This window comes from Bos indicus, chromosome 11, assembly GCF_029378745.1.
Source record: "Bos indicus isolate NIAB-ARS_2022 breed Sahiwal x Tharparkar chromosome 11, NIAB-ARS_B.indTharparkar_mat_pri_1.0, whole genome shotgun sequence".
Lineage (NCBI taxonomy): Eukaryota > Metazoa > Chordata > Mammalia > Artiodactyla > Bovidae > Bos > Bos indicus.
The window spans coordinates 33129911-33151776 of NC_091770.1; the positions used below are offsets into that span (position 1 = coordinate 33129911).

A 21866-nucleotide genomic window follows, 5' to 3' on the forward strand; every position below is an offset into this window, starting at 1 on the left:
GTGGTGCAGTATAATTAGTAAATTCATGAGTCAAATTCCTGTTTACATCTGTAATGTAAAGGCTAATCATTTGTTTGTCTGCTATAAGAAGGACTTGATTAAAGCCTCTTGCAGCAATAATTAAATAACCCTGTGCTTGAAGGATGCAGGCTCAGCTAGCACTGTGGTATGCTAAAACCCATAATTAATGCATAGGAATGTGTGTAAATTAACAAATGAGTGTCATTTACACTAACAGTACAAATGTTTCTTTTTTTGGAATTACCTCTGTGTTTTCTGTTCACCATTATACATTTATAAACACAGTGCAATATAAACAGCATTCTAACATCTGCATATGGTGGTTTAGTCTCTAAGTTGTGCCCAACTCCTGTGACCCTATAGACTGTAGCCTGCCCGGCTCCTCTGTCCATGGGACTCTACAAGCAGGAATATTGGAGTGGGTTGTCATTTTCTTCTCCAGGGGATCTTCCTGACCCAGGAATCAAACCCAAGTCTCGTGCATTGCAGACAGATTCTTTAATGACTGAGCTACGAGGGAAATCTACATTTAGCCTCTAGTTAAGGTCATGATCTAAATAAGGAGTTTTCAAACTTTTCTATAAAGGGCTAGATAGTGAGTATTTTATGATTTGCAGGCCATGTGATCTTTGTTGCAATTAATCAGCTCTCTCGTAGTGTCAAAGCAGTTACAATAAATAAACAAATGTGCATGGCTGTATTCAAAAAAATTACTAAAAGAAATAGAAAACAGGCATTGAGCCAATGGTCTATATTATTATAGGTCATCGTTTGCCCAATTTGAATCACACTCTGCTGATGCCCGATCTAGATCCTAATTCTCAGGTAGTACAATGTAAAATATTATCTTACAAAATCATTATTTATACAATAGACAAGGACAATGGAGTATAAGTCTGATGTGAAAACCTGACAAGTTTCCAAACCTTCAGTTATTCTGCCTATCAAACATAAGCTAGAAAAAACTAGGACAAACAGAATTTACCACAAGTTTGCTGCAAAAATCAAGTGACTCAGGAGTTGAAAGCATTTTGAAAAACTGCTGTAAAGTTATTTGTAAATATTATTATCATTGTCATTGTTATTATTAATTGTTCCTTTCAGCTCTATGTTTAAAGACCCCTCGGAGTCACACCTACTCTGGGATAAATCAAAGTATGCAAACTGCATAAAACTCACTTAGAGCTGGTCTAGCAATTCTAGAATTTGAGAAAGATCAGGTAGGCTTGGGGTCTGTGGAACTCCCCTAAGGCTAACAATCTGTAAAGTCAGTCCCAAGGAACATTAGTCATGAGAGACTTTTTTTTTAATCCTTCACCAATACATTTGGAAATACTGCATATGACAGTATAAACATGAGCATATTATTACACCGTGAAGATTAGTACAAAGAGATATCGGTCAAGAAGTTCTTGACAAATACATTTGAAACACTTCTATCCTTCTTTCAGAGATTCACAGTGCATAATTACAAACTGAAGATGATAAGATGTCCTGCAATAAATAAACTGTATACCTTTGTCCAACCCAGTATTTCTCAAATTTATTTATGTGGAAATTCCTCATTGTGGGGTAAAGCCAAATTAACATTGTTCCTCAGAACACATCTGAGAAAAGCTGTTGTATAGATTATTTGGGGCTATTACACTCCTTTCAGTAGGGAAACTGCCCCACAACTCTTACATTTAACAGTATACATTTAGCTATTTACTTACATTTCATTGTGTATCATAAGACTGAGTCTTACTTACAAGCAATAATGTGTAAACTAATTAAATTTGTGAGATTATTTAAGAAGCATGAAAATTATACTAACCTCAATATATTTTAAAGATAGATAGAAGATACATTTCAAATGTTAAATAGTTCTGACATGAACTTTGAAAAATAACAACAAACATATCCACTGGAGATAATATCAAGTGATTTAAAAAAAACACTTTGTGCTTAAAGCACTAAAATCCATTAAAATCCAAACAACCCCTTTTACTAAAAGTTGCTTCAGCAGGAAAAAAAATTGAAAAAACAGCTGCATGGTTCATCAGTTTCTTCCATAGCTTCCTACTTACAAGATTTCTTCTTATGCCTTTTTTACATAATTTTTAATCAAAAAGAGGTGATTGTATTCTTATGGCAAAGCCTTACCGATCAGTGATTATCTGAGTTATGGTGGGTCTTTAATTTCATGTCTCTTTCATTTACAATCAAACATTTCTGCAAACAAAGACATTTTTGTCCAATGTCAGTTTGGATACTAGATGTTGGAGCTAACTTCTGGAATTAAACATATAACTTAACTAAAAGCAACTTATATCCAGATAAAATAAACAATATACCCTATTTCCAGGATCTAGTACAGTTCCTGACAGAAACTAAACATTCAATACATATTTTGTGAAAGAGTAAGTGAAGAAATGATTCAAAGACACTTATCAACTACTTTAGCTCAATTACACAATGATTATTTATAAAGCATTTTTATTGAATGAGTTAGAAAATGATTTCTTAAACTGAATATCCAAAATTCACAAAAAACTGAAGCAAGCAATGTGATAATCTGTTATTAGTTATTTTAACACCATAACCACTATGTGCCTATGTACAGTAATGGAGAACGAAAATACTATTCTGGACGAGATAATAAAACCATCCACACTACACAGACACTAGACAAAATGAACTTTTCATTACAGTGGTTAGATTATATTGTGGAAACTATCCCAGTACTAGTATCCTAGTACTTTGAAGGATTAAAAAAGGATCAATATAAATTCAACATCATAAAACTCACTTAGAGATCAATAGAACAACCCTACATCAAGTGCTTAAGACAAAGTACACATTCATATGCAGTCACTGATATAAAAGCTATGACAGTTTCCCTCACTTCTGGTGAAATCTGCATGTATAATATCTATTTAACAATGTACTTTCTAAATTCTTTTTTAACATCTTTTTTTTTTTTTTTTTGCATCACTTGGAGTATCAAATTTGATACTGCAAAGTATTTGTTTTATTTACTCAGACAGAGAGCACGGTTTCTACTATATCTCTGCCATTTATGAAACATTCACTTATTTCAAAATAAGTTAAAATCCATGTAATTATCCATTTTATTGTAAAATACATTACACATACTTCAAAACATAGTTCCCAGACCATGCTTATACTGTATAAGATGCATAGATATCACATTTTCCTTCAGTGAAAAATGAAAGCCCTTTGTTTCTAAGTTTACTGTGAAAGATTCCTGAGGTGATTTTTGTTTGCTTTAATCTTTTAATGCATGTACCTCTTAACACCTTAATATTGACAATTTTAAAAAGCATCATATATCTACTATCTGTTCTGGAAGAATTAATAAAATCTCCCATGGCAATTAAAAGTGATCAAAAATTTCACATAATTAATTAAATCTGATTTTATTTTTAGATATTTATATGCACTAATTATTGCTAATACCTAGATACCTTTTATAAGTGAAATAGCCAGATGACAAATTAAACCATGAAAACACACTTTAACCAGATCGCGTAAGGAACACAATTACAATCAAAAGTATTGAAAAAAAAAAGAGTATTCTGTACAACAGTATTGAATGTGTTGTCAGGAAATAATGAGAATCAAAATTACAAAATACTGATAAGCCGGTTAATATTCCCCAAATTGTATTTGCTCCTTTGAGGTTCACTGGTTGCTCTGGACTTATTACATTCTGTCTCACTGGTTTAGAAATCACTCGCACTAGGGATTCTGAAGACAAAGGGAGCACCTGATATATATGGCCCTCCAAGGCTTCCAACGGTATAATAAGAATTAACAGCTTTTTTTGAACCTCAGAGCAGCCACAGGATAGACAACGCTCTCTTTCAGGCAGTTACTAATTAAGAATGGTTACTTTATTTTTTCTGTGCTTTGTAGTCAAGATACCAAATTGAATTATAGAAAATTCAGAGCTCTATTTTTACAATTTACAATTAGGGACAGAAAAAGACACACTTCCTCCTGAACAGTTTCCAGAACACTGTGAGTTTATCATATAGGTCCTTTCATGAATTCAAAATGGCTTATTCACCAATTTTAGGTCTGTTCTTGGGGAACACCATGAAAACTTGCTGCAGAAACTGACGATCAGGCAGCAAAACACTGGAAGGAAGACATATACTTAACCAGTCCAGTGTTTGCTAATGGACAGATTTGTGCCCAGGACTGTGCTAAAAGGAACTTAGGAAGAGAAACCTGAAAACACATGACTGTATCACTATCGAACTTATTAAAATTATATCAATGAATATTGCTATATATTTTCACTTCCAAAATAATGCATGGGAATCAAAAGAAAACAGAAAAAAAAATTCACTAATCAAACACACAGTGCTGAGTTGAAATAGGGATTTTGGTTAAACTAAACAGGATGAAAGCGTGTTTGGTTTTAAATTATGTCTAATTTAGTCACTTACCTTTTATTTCAATTCTGAGGTTTCCAAGGGTCAGAAAATGACATCAAGAAATAGACTTGGCTGTACAGTTTAAACATACTCATACTGAAACACATCCTTTAAAATATCATTATTAATATAGTTACACATCAAAAATCAAACTGGGGAACACACGGGTTAAGGAAAGGCACCGTACTGATTTGATACTCCCATTTTGTCTCTAGAATGAGGAAATCATTCTCACTTTCCTTCTTACTGGTGCGATCCAGAAACCCTGCAATGTTTTCCAATGTGAACACGTTTCTGAGCTGGTTCAGTCTGTGGTTTTATTCCTACTCAGGCCTTCATTCTCCTAAGAGCTTCTCAATGTTTCTGCAAGGAAAGGATCTTCTGACATCTTGGAAAACTGGGAACTCAAAAACTTGCCTAGAGAGCTTTCACTTGCATCACCAGCACTTGCCATGTACAAACAATTGCTAACCTTGCACTTCATAGGTTAGATATTTCTACAGATGAGTGGCTCCAGAGCCACAGTCAGGTTTTTCTGGATATCACTTATGCATGCCTCACCTATTTCTTCTCAAAGAAGAATATTCCTTGCATACAATATTCCTTGTACATACAAGGAAGATTCTGAGGAAAACAAAAATTTGACTGAAGTTTACACTATCTTCTGGGTATCATGCTACTTTATATAAGTGTGAGGGCAGAGCAGATTGGTTAAAATTAGAAAGTGCACACAAGTGCTAGTTATTTATGTGTTAAGCAAAACAACAATATTAGAACAATTTCCTGGTCTAATGTTTAGAGTAACGCATAAATGCTTCCAATATCTTTCCACCCACAGTTTCTCTTCCCAAGATGGTAGGAGAAAGTGGCTGGATTCATCCTTTTCTGGAGTCTATAAATTTAAAACATGTTTCAAGTTATTAACTTCCTAAATACTTCACATAGGAAAGCTATATAGAATGGAAAATGGAAATGGATGGGCCTTAGGAGAGCAACAAAAATTAAAATATAAATATGTATAAGCATGTGAAATTATATACTTTGTTCTCATCAGTATCTCAGAATATACATGTGGCAACTCATACTGGCTTTCACTGGAGTTTCTTCTTTTCAAGAATAAAAGAAAGCAGATGAAAAGCAAAAACTAACAGTAAACTGAAAACCATATGTAGTTATATATAGCAGGGTTTCCTCACCTTTGTTGCTATTGACATTTGGGCTGATGGCTCTTCCTTGTAGGGGACTATCAGTGCATCTTAGGATGTTAAGCAGCATCCCTGGCATCCAGTGACTACATGCCAGTAGCATCCTCCCTACCCTTCATCATATCACCCCTAATTGAGAACCGCAGATCTATAGTAAGTTGAAAGGAAAAAAAAAAAAGTGGTAACAATAAGTACTAGCTTTATCTGTGTGCTATACAGTTTATATCTTGTTTACTCATCACAGATACAACTTCAGTTCTAATTATCATTTCTACTTCGTAGAGGGAAAATGTGAGTCTCCAAGATATTTAAATAACTTGACAGTTCTGGTCTATAATAGGTGGTTAGCAAAATTATGTAATGACTTTGGAAAGCCCACACAACTGAACATTCCTGTTACAGATACATGGTAGATGTCTGAAATTCTACCAGGATGCCTTAGTGCTGATGTAATTTAAAAATATGAAGTAAAGCTTTATGTGCCTATATATCCGTTGCAGTATAGTGGGAGTTAATTTATCAGATTTTTTAAAATTGCACAATGCCAGAAACCTGAGATAAGAATCAGGAAAGACTAGGCTCAAAGTCCAGGATATTTCTGGATAGGTACATCTTGAAGACAGCATGCAGGCTGAAAAGGGATGGGATGGAAGCCTCACTGGTAGCAGCCAGTGTCCGTGGTAGCAGATTTAACTAAGGGACCAAATTTGTACCTCAAATGAAGATGAGAGAGTGACAAATTTTGCCTAACTCTTTATTTGTCTACAGCAAGAGTTCTCAAAAGGGGTAGTCCTTACTACAGAGGCTCAAACCTTTTAAATTTCTGATCTTATCTACATATGTAGATTCCACATAGATGGGGGTGCTATAATGGCATTTAGTGAGTAGTGGTTAGAAACACTAGACATCCGGCAATGCAAAATAAGTTCCATGCAGCTTTCAAATGTCCCATCGATTACCCATCTAGATAAATAAACTGTTTATAACTATCTGTGCCCAAAACCTAATTTTAAGCAAATAAACCCAAGTATTTTTGAACATGTTTATATTTTTTTTCTGAATTTTGTTTTCACTTTAGAATGCAACCATTATGTAAACCTGGATAAATATAAAACTTGCTTGGTTTGAAAATTTACCAAGAGCTAATCACCAATTCAAAAAAACTAAGTTAAAAACTGCAACACCTCCCATAGTATGAGTCAACAATATAACACACCTTCAGTAGTGTGCAAACGCAGCTTCATATTCATGGAACATCTACATTTAGGTATAAGCAGCTATCTTCTATGGCTTCTATTCTTCACATGTCTCAATATTTGCATATTGAGATACATGGAATTTCATTAAAATAGCTTATTTCATATTTTTCTTTATAGTAATAGTAATAATAGGAATTATATTGATTTAAATTGTTATATAATGTGTGTCATCTATCTCATCTTACTAGATTGCTTATGAATTTCAATTTAGAATAGTAAAACAAGGCTTCTATAGATATGTTATTGAAATTGAGACTCTGGTAAAAATCTTATCTTTTCTTACAGGTACAAATACTACAACAAAAAGAAAAACCTAATAAACACCCACTATTTGTAACAATGGACCAGATAATTCATCAAAAAGAATGTTCAACAATTTAAAACTCTTTACTATGAGTTATTTTAGTAATTAGAAAGCAGGATACAAAATGCTTTGTCAGCCATGCCTAACTCTTTCATGACCAAGTTTTTAAGAACCTGCTTCATGCTAAGAACAGCTGTAGCTGTCAGAGGTATAGAGGTGAATAAATCAGGCATGATCTGTGCTATCATGAACTTCAGATTTTAGAAGTGAGAGATGGGAATTAAATTAAAAAACAATCTTAGTTTAAATTTAAGCTGTTAAAACAATTAACAAAAAGAAAAGTAAAGTGCCTCTGATGAGTATGTTTCAAAGTGTCTGTTGTGAGATAACAGATCAGCATCCAAGCCATCCAATTTGGCCCAATCACTTCCTCAAAGTAGTTCCTGTTTATTCTCCTCTGAATCATTTTGACCTTTTATCATGGGTGCCGGAGCACAGTGGGCTTCACCTCCACCCTCATTTGACATACTCTGCCATTGTTATTAATGATCTGAAGGGAGATTCTTTTGACCCGTCAATCAGAAAGAAAGCTGCCAGAATAAGAAACCCGTCTCCTGTGCTTCTTTGTGCTTCATGTGCCCAGAACAAGGGCTTTCACAGGAGGTGGGTGATCCATACATGGTCAATGGGCATGGAGAAGAAAACAATAACAGAGATGAACATGGTTATCCTGGTAAGGTGAAGGCAGACAAATGAGAGATTTAAGAGAATGACTTTAATTGTCCTTTAATAATTCATTTCCACTTCCTGATGGAATGCAGACTAGGTTAAGCATGGGAGCCATTTTGGACAGCAGATCCACTGAGCAGAGTTCAAATCCTGATTCACCATTTAGTATTATAAGCGTAGGCAAATTCCTCCATGTCTTTGAGCCTCAGTTTCCTAATAGAGCACCTTATAGACTTTATGAGGTTGTTACAATATAATGTTTCAGAAGCACTTAACAAATTGTCAGGAGTAAAATAAACAGTCAATTGTAGCTCATTTCCATTTTTCAGGTTTAGGAGCTGTGTTTACATTGTTGGAAGCAAATGAGCTGAGTATTTTAGATTAGGCCATGTGATTAGGCCATACCAATTACGTCATATATCATGTGGACTCTAAAAATTATAATACAAAAAAAAAAAAAGCTACCAAAATGACAAGTCATAATATGTCTGTATTCAACCAATAAATTTGAGTCACACCAATTGTTATTACATGGGGTAAGTATATAGGTAAAAAAAAAAAAAAAAAAAATATATATATATATATATATATTTCTCAAAGGTAAGAAATTTCACCTACGGCAACCCACTCTAGTACTTGCCTGGGAAATCCCATGGATGGAGGAGCCTGGTAGACTACAGTCCATGGGGTCGTGAAGAGTCGGACACAACTGAGCGACTTCACTTTCACTTTTTACTTTCATGCACTGGAGAAAGAATTGGAACCCACTCCAGTATTCTTGCCTGGACAATCCTAGGGATGGGAGCCTGGTGGGCGGCTGTCTATGGAGTCGTACAGAATCGGACACAACTGATGTGACTTAGCAGCAACTTTTAAACAGCTGGATCAATAGTTTCTAGGCATTATATTTAAGAAGTCCTTAGCTCACATTCCCCTTCATTTTAATGAAGTTAATCATTTCTTCCTCTACCTGAGGAGAAATGATATATACAAGCTATACATTATATATCATCAAATTTCTCTCATTATGTTCATTATATCACAGCATACTTATGTCATGATATGTTTTATTTTTCAAAATGAAAATAAAAAATCACAGCATAACACTATTGTTGAACTCCAATCTAATACAATTATCTTAAAGCTACTCTGCCAATTCTTTTGAAAGAATGGGATTATATGGACCATTATTTTATGAGATTTCAATCCCCAAACTGCCTACATGTTGCTGTCAACACTTTGTTTTCACTATAGAGCTTGCAGAGATAACTTCAGTTGATATAAACGTTACTCACAAAGAGCATGATGTAGGACTGATTTAGCAGTGTATGGAGTAGATAAGGGGCATCCAGAAATGGAGGCATTGACCGATGCCCTTGGTTGGAGCAAGTACTTGAGAAAGGTCCAGCAGAACTGGAAAGGAAACACAGATGAGTAGGTGGTGCTATAAGGAGTTTAGTAGTATAAAGTGGGCAGAATTTCAGAAGAGAGGCGCTGGCAAGAAAGCAGTAGCAGGGACTTATGGCAAAAGGGGTTTGGTCCTAAGGCTTGGGATTTAAGGTTGAATTTCAGTGCTCATAAACTGGGAACTAAGACTAAGACAGAGTATATCTATAAATTGGGTACTTGGTAGGAGCTTCATTGCAAAGAAAAGTTTGCGATTCTCTGTGAATCTAAAACCAAGATTCACCATCAGAGCACCAGGGCAAAATGAGAGACCTGATGGCACCTGACTGGATCAGGATGGTCCCAGGAGTTTTGAAATGGAAAGTAAACTGACTTAGCCATGAAGACTGATTTAAGGGGTACTCACATGTATGGTGAAGTGGGGTGGAGATGGGGAGGAGACAGCTGTGGAAAGAGAACAAAGGGAAGGAGCCAGGTGCAAGAGTGTTACTGCTTTCATTCTCATTCATATTCATTCTCTTTCTCTCTCTCTCTCTCATACACACATAATGGTCTAGCTAGGGAAGTAGCATTTTATTCCATAGTTGACTGAAGCCACTACTCATACAATCAGAGATATAAAGTAGAGGCTGAAAATAATTATATACCAGAGAGGTTGTGAAAAGGATGAAAATCATAGTTCACAAAACAGTTAGTAAATAAAAAACAGGAGAGGCAAGGCTTGGGCCTGACTGCCCCCAGCAGTGTACATTACAGCTCTTCAGTGCAGTTCAGAGAGTAATTATAGAGGAGTTAAACTCTGTAAGTGCTGGTTACACCACATTTAATGTGATAATCTATTTAGCCATCATGTTCCTTCTTGAAGAGGAAAATTTTAAAGTAGTATTTTTTTTTTAAAGTGAGCTTGCAAATATGCCAGTTTAAAAGTGAATTTTATTAGTAAACTATATATGAAAGCTTCTCAAAGGTTCCCTAAAGCTATGACAGGATCATAAATAAATATAACTATTGGCTATATAACAAGAGAAATTAGAGGAAGACAAGTAAGTTTCTCCTAAACTTTCTCCTAAATCAGCAAAATTCACTGATTTTTCAAATTACAGTTTTTGACCAATAAATTAATATATATTAATCTAACACTGCTATATAAAAGATGCTATGCTGGGTGCTATAAGATACTAGAAAAATAGAAAGCATGTTTCCTGCCTACAAATTTTGAATATAATTAGGAGGCAAATACATTTAGAATAGTTGATTTAAAAACCAACTTTATAAAGTCTCGGAATAATTGTCAAAGGTGTTGAGCATGAAAGATATCAATGAGTTTAACATCATAGGAAAAGTTTCAGAGACTGAATGAGGGTATGTATTTGGATAAACATACCCCTTTCTTCAACCCAGATTGTTTTCTACCACATTAAATGGCAATAAGAAGGCATAACGCTCTTTTCAATCTGAGAACATCTTTGGATGCACCAGTGTGTCTTGATACACTAGACAAAACTCAGTGTAAGTTCTGTGGCCACTTGGGCCACTCCCCCAACCTGGCTTGATATTCGATGTCAAACTGGAAGTTCTCACATAGTTTCTTTTGTTTGTTTTTTGTTTTTTTACTATTTATTCCAAGACTGGCACACAGGAGCCAAAAACAGAATTTACCATTCAGCACACACTTACCCTAAGGGTTGGAAAGACACTGTGTAGTTTGTACATATCATCTCATCTACTGCAACCACCCCAGGAAACAACTATTATTGTGGCATTTTTATATACAAGGGAATAACACAGAGAGGTTAAGCAACTGGTTTATAGCCAAACAGCAAGATAATGGCTGAATTGAGATTTGAAAGTAATCTCACTGGATGGATATGACAGAGCTGGTTTTTATATCTCCTGAGAACACCTTTAGAGGAAAGGCAATATTTCATTCTCATCCAGCACTTGGCACAGAATCTGGGGAATAGAAAGTGATAATAATTTGAGGGTCAAATGACTGACTATATAAACGAATGAAATCTGTAGCTTCCCGGCCAGTTCTGTAGATTGAGGTACAGGACCAACGTTTCCCTAGAGACCTGCCTGGCAACAGCTAAGCTACCAAAATAGCATGTAGGGAAAACAGTGTTGGAGAACCAGTGGCTATCTCTGCCCTAGAAACTCAGATCCTTCCTAGGCATTAGAAGAGATGTTTAGCTAGTTCTTATAGCAAAGCAAGACTGATATATATACAAATACATATATATGTATATGTACATACTTCCAGTAACCTGCTTAGTAAGGTAATAGGCTTAAAATGAATATATCTGAAAACTAAGATTTAACCATTACAGAGCTCGTGTTTCATTAAGTGTTCTAAATGTTTTAATTATGATATCTCATCTCATCCGAGCACAAACTCTATGTGGAGGCACTACTATTAGCCAATTTATACATGTAGGGACTTGCTGATATAGACAAGTGTCCTTTCCCAAATCACTCAGCTATTAGAAACACAGTATGGATTCAAACACAAATAGTCTGACTCCAGAATCCACACTTTCACCATGATACCTTACTATCTTTTAATAAGAAGTGAGAAGAATGACATGAAAGATGCAATGAGGGTGTGTGGGGTACAAAAATGTTAGTCAAACCATTATTTAAACTTGGAATATCAGAGTAGTTATTGTCATGGCTTCTTTGGATAATACTTCTCTCTTAAGATCTGTGCCCCTGTGTAAACTCCTATTGTGGGATCAAGAATAAGAATTCAGGAGGAGGATTTAGGGGTCAGAATGATGCACTCAGGCATCAAAATAAGATTGGTTTCAAATTTTGGCTCTGGTACTTATTAGCTAAGTGACCTTGAGCAAGCTATTTAAACTATCCTGGCTTCTTTTTTGGGGAGAGGGGTATAAAGGGGGAATCATAATATTAAATGTTATTAAATCTGTGGTGAGGTTATAAAGTTCTCAGTCAAAGGGGATTAGCTCCCATACAGCATTTTTGATTCTCATAACCAGGAGGGGATGTTACTGGCATCTAGTGAGTGAAGGTCAAGGATACTGCTAAACACACTGAGATGCACAGAATAGCTCCCATAAGCAAAATGATGCAACCCCCAAATATCAATAAAAACAATAAGCTGAGAAACTATGCTCTAATGTACATTTGCAATCTGCCTGGCATAACATTAACAGTCAATGAATGATAGCCTTTTACTATTGCCTTATCATATGTACAAAATATGTGAACTAATTCAGGCCAAAGTTTTAAATTCTTAAAACTAAAGGATTTTTATTCTTTGTTTAATCCAGGACAGAAAAGTGTCTCTAATTTTTCTCATAAGTATAAGGACCCATAAGTATCAAGTCCTTCTGTGAATCATTTTTTATGACTCTTGCCCATATTAAATAAAACTAAATTTTAAATGACATCTAAAACAACTGGTAACATAAACTATCATTCTGGCCCTGAAGTTTGGTAGCTTACAACTGTTTCCAATATCCACTGGGAACAGTGGAAAACTTTTTAGAAATGAAGAAGAAAGAAGCCCAAAGTTTTGTTTTTGTTGTGGGACCTTTCTATTCCTCCCTCCCCACTTCAGAAGTAACTCGCAATATTTATTTAAGAAAATACTAGAGATCAGAATCCTCTATTTACTTGTCTTGCTCAACTGTCCTGAGTAGCTGTCTTTCTGGGCCAAAGGTTCTTTTCTCTTTTTCCCCTAAGAGCTCAGTCCTGGAAATGGCACTGTTTTCCTGAAATAGCTGGAAATACGCCAATCAGGAAATACGGTCAAGAGAATAGGAGGCTGCCATGTTCAACACGGAAGACAGCTGCAAAGAAACATTCTGCGCTTTGCAGTTCACAGTGTACTCAGCACTGTTTTAGATATAAGTGTAAGCACCAGGGTACTCTCAAATAGTGGCTTTTGTCAAGTAGGATCTCTAGGCCTTCATTCCAGCTCTCAAAAGTTAACATAAGTACTATTTCTAAACTGATAGCTTGCATTCATTCTTTACGCTTTCTGCTAGAAACATGTCCTTAAAAAACCTATCACTGGCAGATGCTACTGTAGATACTTGCTTTTTAAATTCAACTTCAGACTGTTTGTTACCATTCTATAATAATCTATGCTATAGAAAAACAACTAATCTTCATATACTGATCTTATATCCTGCAACCTTGTTGAACTCATTAGTTCTAATAGCATTTGTGTCTGTATGAGTGTCTGTGCTTCCCAGGTCCCTCAGTGATAAAGAATCCACCTGTCAATGCAGAAGAAGCAAGTTCGATCCCCGGGTTGGGAAGATCCTCTGGAGAAGGCAATGGCATCCCACTCCAGTATCCCTGCCTGGAAAATTTCATGGAGGGTGGAGCCTAACAGGCTGCAGTCTGTGGGGTCACAAAGAGTCAGATACAGCTGATCGTGCATGCACATGAGTGTCTGTGTGTATGTGTCAGTGATTTCCTTAGGATTTTCTGTATTCAAGATACTAAAATCTGCAAGTACAGATAGTTATATTTCTTCCTTTCATATTGTATAAAAGTACTAGTTGCTCAGTTGTGTCTGACTCTTTGTTACCCCATGGACTGTAACCCATCATATTCATATTGGATATCATTTATTTATTTTTCTTATCTAATTATCCTGGCTAGAACATTCAGTGCAATGTTGAATAAAAGTGCCAAGTGTATAAACATTCCTTAAAGAAAATGTGATATGTGTATCACATATTATCTAACCTTAAAAGAAACTCCTGTCATTGAGGACAACATGGCTGAACATAGAGGCCATTATATCAAGTGAAATAAGCCAGGCAGAGAAAGTCAAATACTGCATGGTATCACTTCTATGTGGAGATCTACAAAAACTAGTTAAGCTCATAGAAACAAAGAACAGTGCTTGTTAGGGGCAGTGGGGAGGAGGACACAGGGACAGATAGGTAAAAGAGTACAAACTTTCAGTTATACGATGAATAAAGTTTAAGGGTCTAATGAAAAGTATGGTGACTGTAGTTGATAATGACAATACCACATTGTATTACTGAAGTTTGCTAAAAGACTAGATCTTAAGCATTCTCACACACACAAGTAATGTAACTATGGCAGGTGATAGATGCATTAACTCAATTGTGGGTATCCTTCAACAATGTACATATGTATCAAATCATCACACCACATACTTCAAATATATTACATTTTGTATGTCAATAGTACTTCAATACATCTGAGTGGGGAAGGAGAGTGGGCATCCTGCCTCATCTTAGGGGAAGAGCAAGCAGTCAGTATTTCATCATTAAGTATGATCTCCACCCTGGGTTTTCCATAACTGTTTTTTATCAGACTGAAGGAATTTTCTTCCATTTCTTGTTTTGCTGTGAGTTTGTTGTTTTTTTTTTGGTGGGGGGGTCTGGTTGCTTATTTGCTTAAATCAGAAATGGATGTTATATATTGTCAAATGATTTCTTTTATAATACCTATTGAGGTGATCATATGATTTCATGTTCTTGTTCAGTTTACTAATATAATTATTTGCAGTGAATCATTTCCAAACGTTAAACCAACATTGCACTCTAAATCTAGTTAGCAATGATGTAGTGTCATATTGTTGGTCTACATTTGTCAAACTGTTTAGAATTTTTGCATCTTTATTTATGAGAAATACTGGTCTATAATTTTCTCTTATTTAAATTCCTTTGTCTAGCTTTGATACCAGTATACTAAAAAAGACAGAAATACAAGTACTGGTGAGGATTTGGAGAAATTGGAGATCTCATAAATTGCTTATTAGAACGTAAACTAGTGCAGCTTCTTCAGAAAATAGTCTGGCAGATTCTCAAACTTCAGTAATACAATGTGGTATTGTCATTATCAACTACAGTCACCATACTTTTCATTAGACCCTTAAACTTTATTCATCATATAACTGAAAGTTTGTACTATTTTCCCTATTAAATATTTGTGTTTATTTTTATATATAGAATAAATTCTATAAATAAACAGGAAAAAAATCAATAGAAAAAGTGTTTTTTAATACAGCATATCTTCTCTATAATCATTAAGAAGAATTATAGAGACTATTTCCAGAATACTTCATGCTGATTCACAAGAGAGGGTTCCTTCTTATTGTTTGTTGACTCAGCAATCTACACATAGTTTTGTAAACACAAGACTTTTTGAGACTAAGTTAGCTCTTAGTAAGCCCACCTGCCATATTCTGACACTATTATACATTTAAATGCACAGAATATATATTTGCAAATAACTTTGTAAAGATTACTTCCCAAATGAAATAATTTATAGTTAAACATATTTGAAAAACACAAAACAGATTCTGTTTCTTGTAAATGTAATTTCTAGTATGCTAGCAGGCTAGATTTAGATGTTTAGCCAAAACAGTATAAACAACAAGAGCAAACACAAACAAAAAAACACACATGTATATTCCAAGAAAACTGCCATTTTTTATTAAATGTGTACAAATTGACTAGTAGCTTAAAAGTAAAAATCTGATATAAAAAAATATAGTGTAAACATGTCTCTTTTAATCCTTAAATTTGTCCTACAGTTGTGATTTTCAGGTGAGTAGTATATAACTTAAGTAAGTTTTTTGTAAAAATTAGCTAACATATATTTGGGACAAATGAGGATGCATCATTTGACTACTCATTATTTACATGTGTGCTGATATGGATATATGACCTTTCAAAATGATCTGTCCATTGACAGAACTATAAATACTGTTTCATGTCCATTACATTCATTTTTCTCAGTACACCTGTAGACTGGCTTGAGTGTATGTTATAATGGACCCTTTACAAATAAGAAAACTGAATCTAGAAAGAGTTATCCCTTAAGGATCAGGATTCAGTTCTAGATTCCAAGTTTCTTCTGGACACTGATGACAGAAATGGCATGCAGAGAAATGTGAATTATTATGATACTTGAGAATCCTTAGGATAGAATCAGTATGGAGTGGTTTCAAAATGCTTAAACTCAAATTCTCCCTTCCTCTACAGTGCTTCTCTAGATACATTTTCAACATTTCATAAAGTTAAAATAGAGTAGAAATGTGATTGCTGCTGCTGCTGCTGCTGCTAAGTCGCTTCAGTCTGTCCGACTCTGTGCGACCCCATAGACGGAAGCCCACCAGGCTCCCCCATCCCTGGGATTCTCTAGGCAAGAATACTGGAGTGGGTTGCCATTTCCTTCTCCAATGCATGAAAGTGAAAAGTCAAAGTGAAATCACTCAGTTGTGTCTGACTCTTAAAGACGCCATGGACTGCAGTTAACCAGGCTCCTCCATCCATGGGATTTTCCAGGCAATAGTACTGGAGTGGGGTGCCATTGCCTTCTCCAAGAAATGTGATTGCTGCTGCTGCTGCTAAGTCGCTTCAGTCATGTCTGACTCTGTGCGACCCCACAGACGGCGGCCCACCAGGCTCCCCCGTCCCTGGGATTCTCCAGGCAAGAACAGTGGAGTGGGTTGCCATTTCCTTCTCCAATGCGTGAAAGTGAAAAGTGAAAGTGAAGTCGCTCAGTCGTGTCCGACTCTTATGGACCCCATGGACTGCAGCCTACCAGGCTCCTCCATCCATGGGATTTTCCAGGCAAGAGTACTGGAGTGGAGTGCCATTGCCTTCTCCAAAGAAATGTGATTAGGTGAGAGTAAATCACTATGATTTTGGGAAAGCAAACCGCTTTCCAAAGACACAGTTGTTGAATTTTTTTTAATGATAAAAAAGAATTCCATTTGGACATTGACATTGTTTTTCACTATATTCACTTATTGTCTTCCTTTTTATAAGAACATAATAAGTCAAGCATAATATTTGAAATCTGGTACATCCTTACTGTTTCAGGATACTATCCTTCCTTGCAGGGTGTCATTTTGGGAACCAGAGTCTTAGTTTCTGTTAGGATAAAAAGCCCTGTATAGGTTTCCAAAACTTAAACAGATTTTATTATCACTGCATTACCCAAGATTAGAATAAATACTTCTTTAACTGGTAGCGATGAAATTATATGTTCCTTCTAAAAGAATGCTTCTTTTGATTTAAAAAAAAACCTAGACAAATTAAAAATACTGATTCTATGAAATTTTCAACTGTGCCAAAATGTATTCCAAACATACTCAAGGGTCTGTGCTGCTATAAGATTTTTAATAAATAATGAAAATTACCATAACCTGTATGTTTAACCCATGCCAAGTGATTTATACACACTGTTACTTAAATCTTACAATAATTCTAAGCTGTAAAACCACAGGCAGATGGAGGTTTAAAGGTTTAAATTTATAAGAGAGGATAAAATTTAAGTTACATATCTAAATAGAGTTTGTGTTTGAGCCATGGTTTGTCCACCATCATTTCTTTAGCACATAGGGTGTAAAGCTTCCATTCCTAGAGAGCACTGGGGCTCAGCTCTTTAGCTGCAGATAACATCACAGGGGGCTTCCCAGGTGCTCAATGATAAGGAATCCGCCTGCCAAGCAGGAGATGCTGGTTCAATCCCTGGGTCGGGAAGATGCCCTGGAGAAAGAAACGGCAACCTATTCCAATATTCTTGCCTGGTAAATCCCATGGACATAGGAGCCTGGCAAGCTGCAGTCCATGGGGTCGCAAAAGAGTTGGACATAACTTAGCAACTAACAACAATAACATCACAGTGAATTTTTCTTCCTGTCTGATGTGTTGGAGACAAATCAATATATATATATAAAAGATTTGCTGTGATTAGATGTAAATCCCCAGTTACTAACAATCTTTAATATTCTGTACATATTAACTCATAAGTGAAAACATATCATAATTACTTTGTACTTATATACAAAAATCATTTCCTTTGTATGGTATGTTCATTCTTTCCAACGTCTTCATAATTCCAATCCATCCAGGTTATTTATCTCTGTAAAATTCCAGCCACAAGCAGCCTTCCCACATCTCTTCCCCTACCCCATTCACATATTAAGAACTTATTATGAGTTTACTTTTGTCTTCAAGTTTTGTGCCAAATTCCAATTTTCTTTCTCAGTTTCATTCTGACCCTAAGACCTGGTATACTCTTGATGTGTTTATGTATGTCTTTCCCACTTATCATAATTGCTTTCACTGATAATTAATTTAAAATTTATTTTTAAATGTTTACCCTTGATTCTGGCCAATTATCTAGTACATATCTTCCAAATATAACATGTGTACAAATTTCTGGAATAGCTTGATAAAATGTAGATTGTTTTTCAGTATGAATGGGTTGAACATTAAGATTCTGCATCTTTAACAAAATCTCAAGTGATGTTGATGTTTCTGCTTCCTGGACAACACTTTAAGGAATAAACACTAAAAACCACTATCAAGAAAAAGTTACATATAAGCTGGATTCATCACTCGTTTTATATAATTCATCTATATCGCTCAAGGGTGCAGCTATTGATCTAATTCATATGGCTATTGGTTATGAACAAAGTTATACATGTAGCTACAGGATTATGTAAATTCTAGACAGATATATTAAAAAGAAAGAATATAATATGATAAATTTGGATTCAGCTATACCATTTGGAGAGAAGTCAATGGCAACCCACTTCAGTACTCTTGTCTGGAAAATCCCATGGACAGAGGAGCCTGGTAGGCTGCAGTCCATGGGGTCACAAAGAGTCGGACACAACTGAGCAACTTCACTTTCACTTTTCACTTTGACTTTTCACTTTCATGCATTGGAGAAGGAAATGGCAACCCACTCCAGTGTTCTTGCCTGGAGAATCCCAGGGATGGGGGAGCCTGGTGGGCTGCCGTCTATGGGGTCGCACAGAGTTGGACATGACTGAAGCAACTTAGCAGCAGCAGCAGCATACCATATGGAGAAAAGCTAAATAATATACTAAGTCAGATCACACATATTGCCCCATAATTCTAGTACTGAGGTTGGTGTCTACTTGAGGATAAATGGTATAGAATGGTGATCCATACTCTGGGCATTTGCGGTACTAAATCACAGTCAGTAAAGGGAGGTTTTATTAATTCCTTTCCTAGGAAGAAAAATAATTCACTGTGTCTACATAGGGACAAACATATTTTCCACGGAGGAGGGTTTATTCTTATATATATCATCTGCTACATTTGAGAATCTACAAAATTTTAATAGTTATTAATTATAGCTGAAGACAATTTCCAAGTAGGCTTGATGGTTAAAAAAGAAAAAACAGAAATTAAATTTTTAAAAATAAAAGGCAATGTAAGACATCTAAAGCATTTGGAGAACAAGCTGGCATTTGCCCTTAAAGAACCTTTTTAACATATAAAGAAGTGATTCTGAAAATTCTACTGACTATTTCCTAAGGTAACAAAATACTCTCATCTTTTTTTTTTTTTTAAATACTCTCATCTTAACTTATATTGAGAGTTCCTCATACTTATATAAAATAATATTGGAACATATTCTATACCTCTGTTTTGTTCCACAATTAGGGTGTTTCTGTAGTTAATATTAACAAAAGGCCTGTCTCCCTTCAGCTTGTAATTACCTCTATCACTGTTTCTCATACCCGCCTTCCAACTAGAAGTCTGAGTATCTTTCTCACTCTCCCCTGAGGTCACTGTTTCTTTCTTCATAGTTGCCAGGCAAACTTTATGCAAGCGCTTTAAAATACCGGAGCAATTCAGGGATGGAGAATCTTTTAGTAGCACCATGGAAATTGAAATTTAAATGTCCATACATCAGCTTCTAAATTTGTTAAGTTTCCTTTGTATTCATAAACCCAATTTTGTTTACTTTGATTTCCCAAAGGAACTGTGTTCAAGCCACTAGGACCCACCCCACAAGCTTCACAACCTTGGCCGGATCTCACTGTCTTAAGTTTGCTTTCTTGTGTCAGTAGTGACTTAACCATTAGTTTGCTCAGAAATTCTATTTCTGCTATAGATTCTGTCTTCAGTATTTTCAAATTTTCATGAGTGTTGACTGTAAAAACAATTTAAGCTTCATCAAGAAATCAAGTATACCAGTTAGTATGTTAATCTTTTGCTCCCACATGACCGCAATTCTCAAACCACAGGTGAATTCTTCCTAAGATTTTGCTCATTATCAGTCAACCAGAATAAGTTCTGCCTACTCAGCCCTGTCAAAGGCATGAAAGAGGCAAAACATAGCCAAAATAATCAGAAATGTACAAAGATGGCTTAATCCTGTTATCTGAAATTACAGAATGTCTCTCTAAGATAGGTTATGTAAATAATTATTTCACAACATATTTTTTCCCAAGGAAAAGAAATTCTGTTCCCTTCACATTAAGAGTAAATGAGTTTAGCCTTATTTGTATACTACATTGACAGTAGCATATGCTGCAAGTGCAGAACTCTTTTGCTGTACTTACATCTGACACATCTGACTAGGAATTGCCACATTAATCTGTTGATTTTAACTTCACCACAGCACCTGCCTGGATGCTCTTATCCATTAAGATTGTTCCAATATTGAAGAAAGTAATGGCCCAGACCCAATCTATCTGAAGGAGAATGACTACATTCTTCCCTTTGTACTTTCCTTCTCACCTGACTTCATGACAGCCTTGCTTCCTTTTCTGTCTCTCACTTTCCTTCTTTATTCCTTTCTCTTTCCCCTTCTTTCTTTCATCTCCCGAAGACATCTTACAGTGTGAAAATATACTACAATTCCTCTAATTCATCTTTATTAAGTAGTACTTGCCCCATCTGTTCTCCAACAGTCTTATTTATAATTTCTCTTAATTATTTCATCTTACAAGCATAGAGGACTGAACTATGTGATTACAAACATGTGACACAGGAATTCTTCAGTGATCATTATTAATGGAGATACTGCCAGTCTGAATAAATGGGGGACACACAGGCACTCACATGGATGTCTTAAAAGTCAATATATGGTGATTTTCCCCCCGACAGTTATATAAAGTAGCAGAGAGACTGAATAGGGCTTTACTGTTAAACAGGCACCTCTAGTTTGTTAATGAAAAATTACGTCTTCCCAAAGAAAGTTTATGTTTGAATCAATGGCTCTCTTCTATTTATTAAATAGTTTTGAGGCTCTTTCTGTTCACCGTATACAATGCCTTGTAAATATTTGACAATGAAAATTTATTTAATGAATTATCCAATCCCTGCACTCAGCATCATGCCAGTTTAATCTGAGCTCCAGACCAAATAAATTCCACTGCTGTTCTCTTGATAAAAAAAAAAAAAGAGCAATCCACTCATCAGAATCTCTTTCTGTTTAGTATGCAAAAGAATTGGGAATGAAAATACTAAGATCCTGTTATGGTATTTCATCAGGAATCATTACAAAATCTTTGTCATCTGAACTATTAATACATTTGAAATTGTCCATTCAGTTAGCAAGTTCAGACCACACCAAGAAAAAACCCTTATCTTATTAATCACTTCAAACTTTCTGTCATTCCAAGTCCCATTTAAAATTAAGCGTCAATTATTTTCTCTCATTCTGATGTTGTCTTTTCTTGGTTACAGTTAAGCTA

At 35.4% G+C, this 21866-nt stretch overlaps 1 protein-coding gene across 22 annotated transcripts in view; it reads right to left on the bottom strand.

Annotated features, from left to right (window-relative positions):
* The window catches only part of NRXN1 (neurexin 1), a 1219761-nt gene that overhangs the window by 1121297 nt on the left and 76598 nt on the right, over positions 1–21866 (bottom strand). The window contains exons 1-2 of one of the 22 annotated variants that reach the window (XM_070798641.1): positions 5666–8440; positions 2167–2235 (exon numbers count right to left, since the gene is read on the bottom strand). The exons of the other annotated variants lie outside the window; for them this stretch is intronic. The gene's annotated coding sequence lies outside the window, so the exon portion shown is untranslated. Of the gene's footprint in view, positions 1–2166; positions 2236–5665; positions 8441–21866 lie in introns of those variants that run through there. 22 annotated transcript variants of the gene reach the window in all.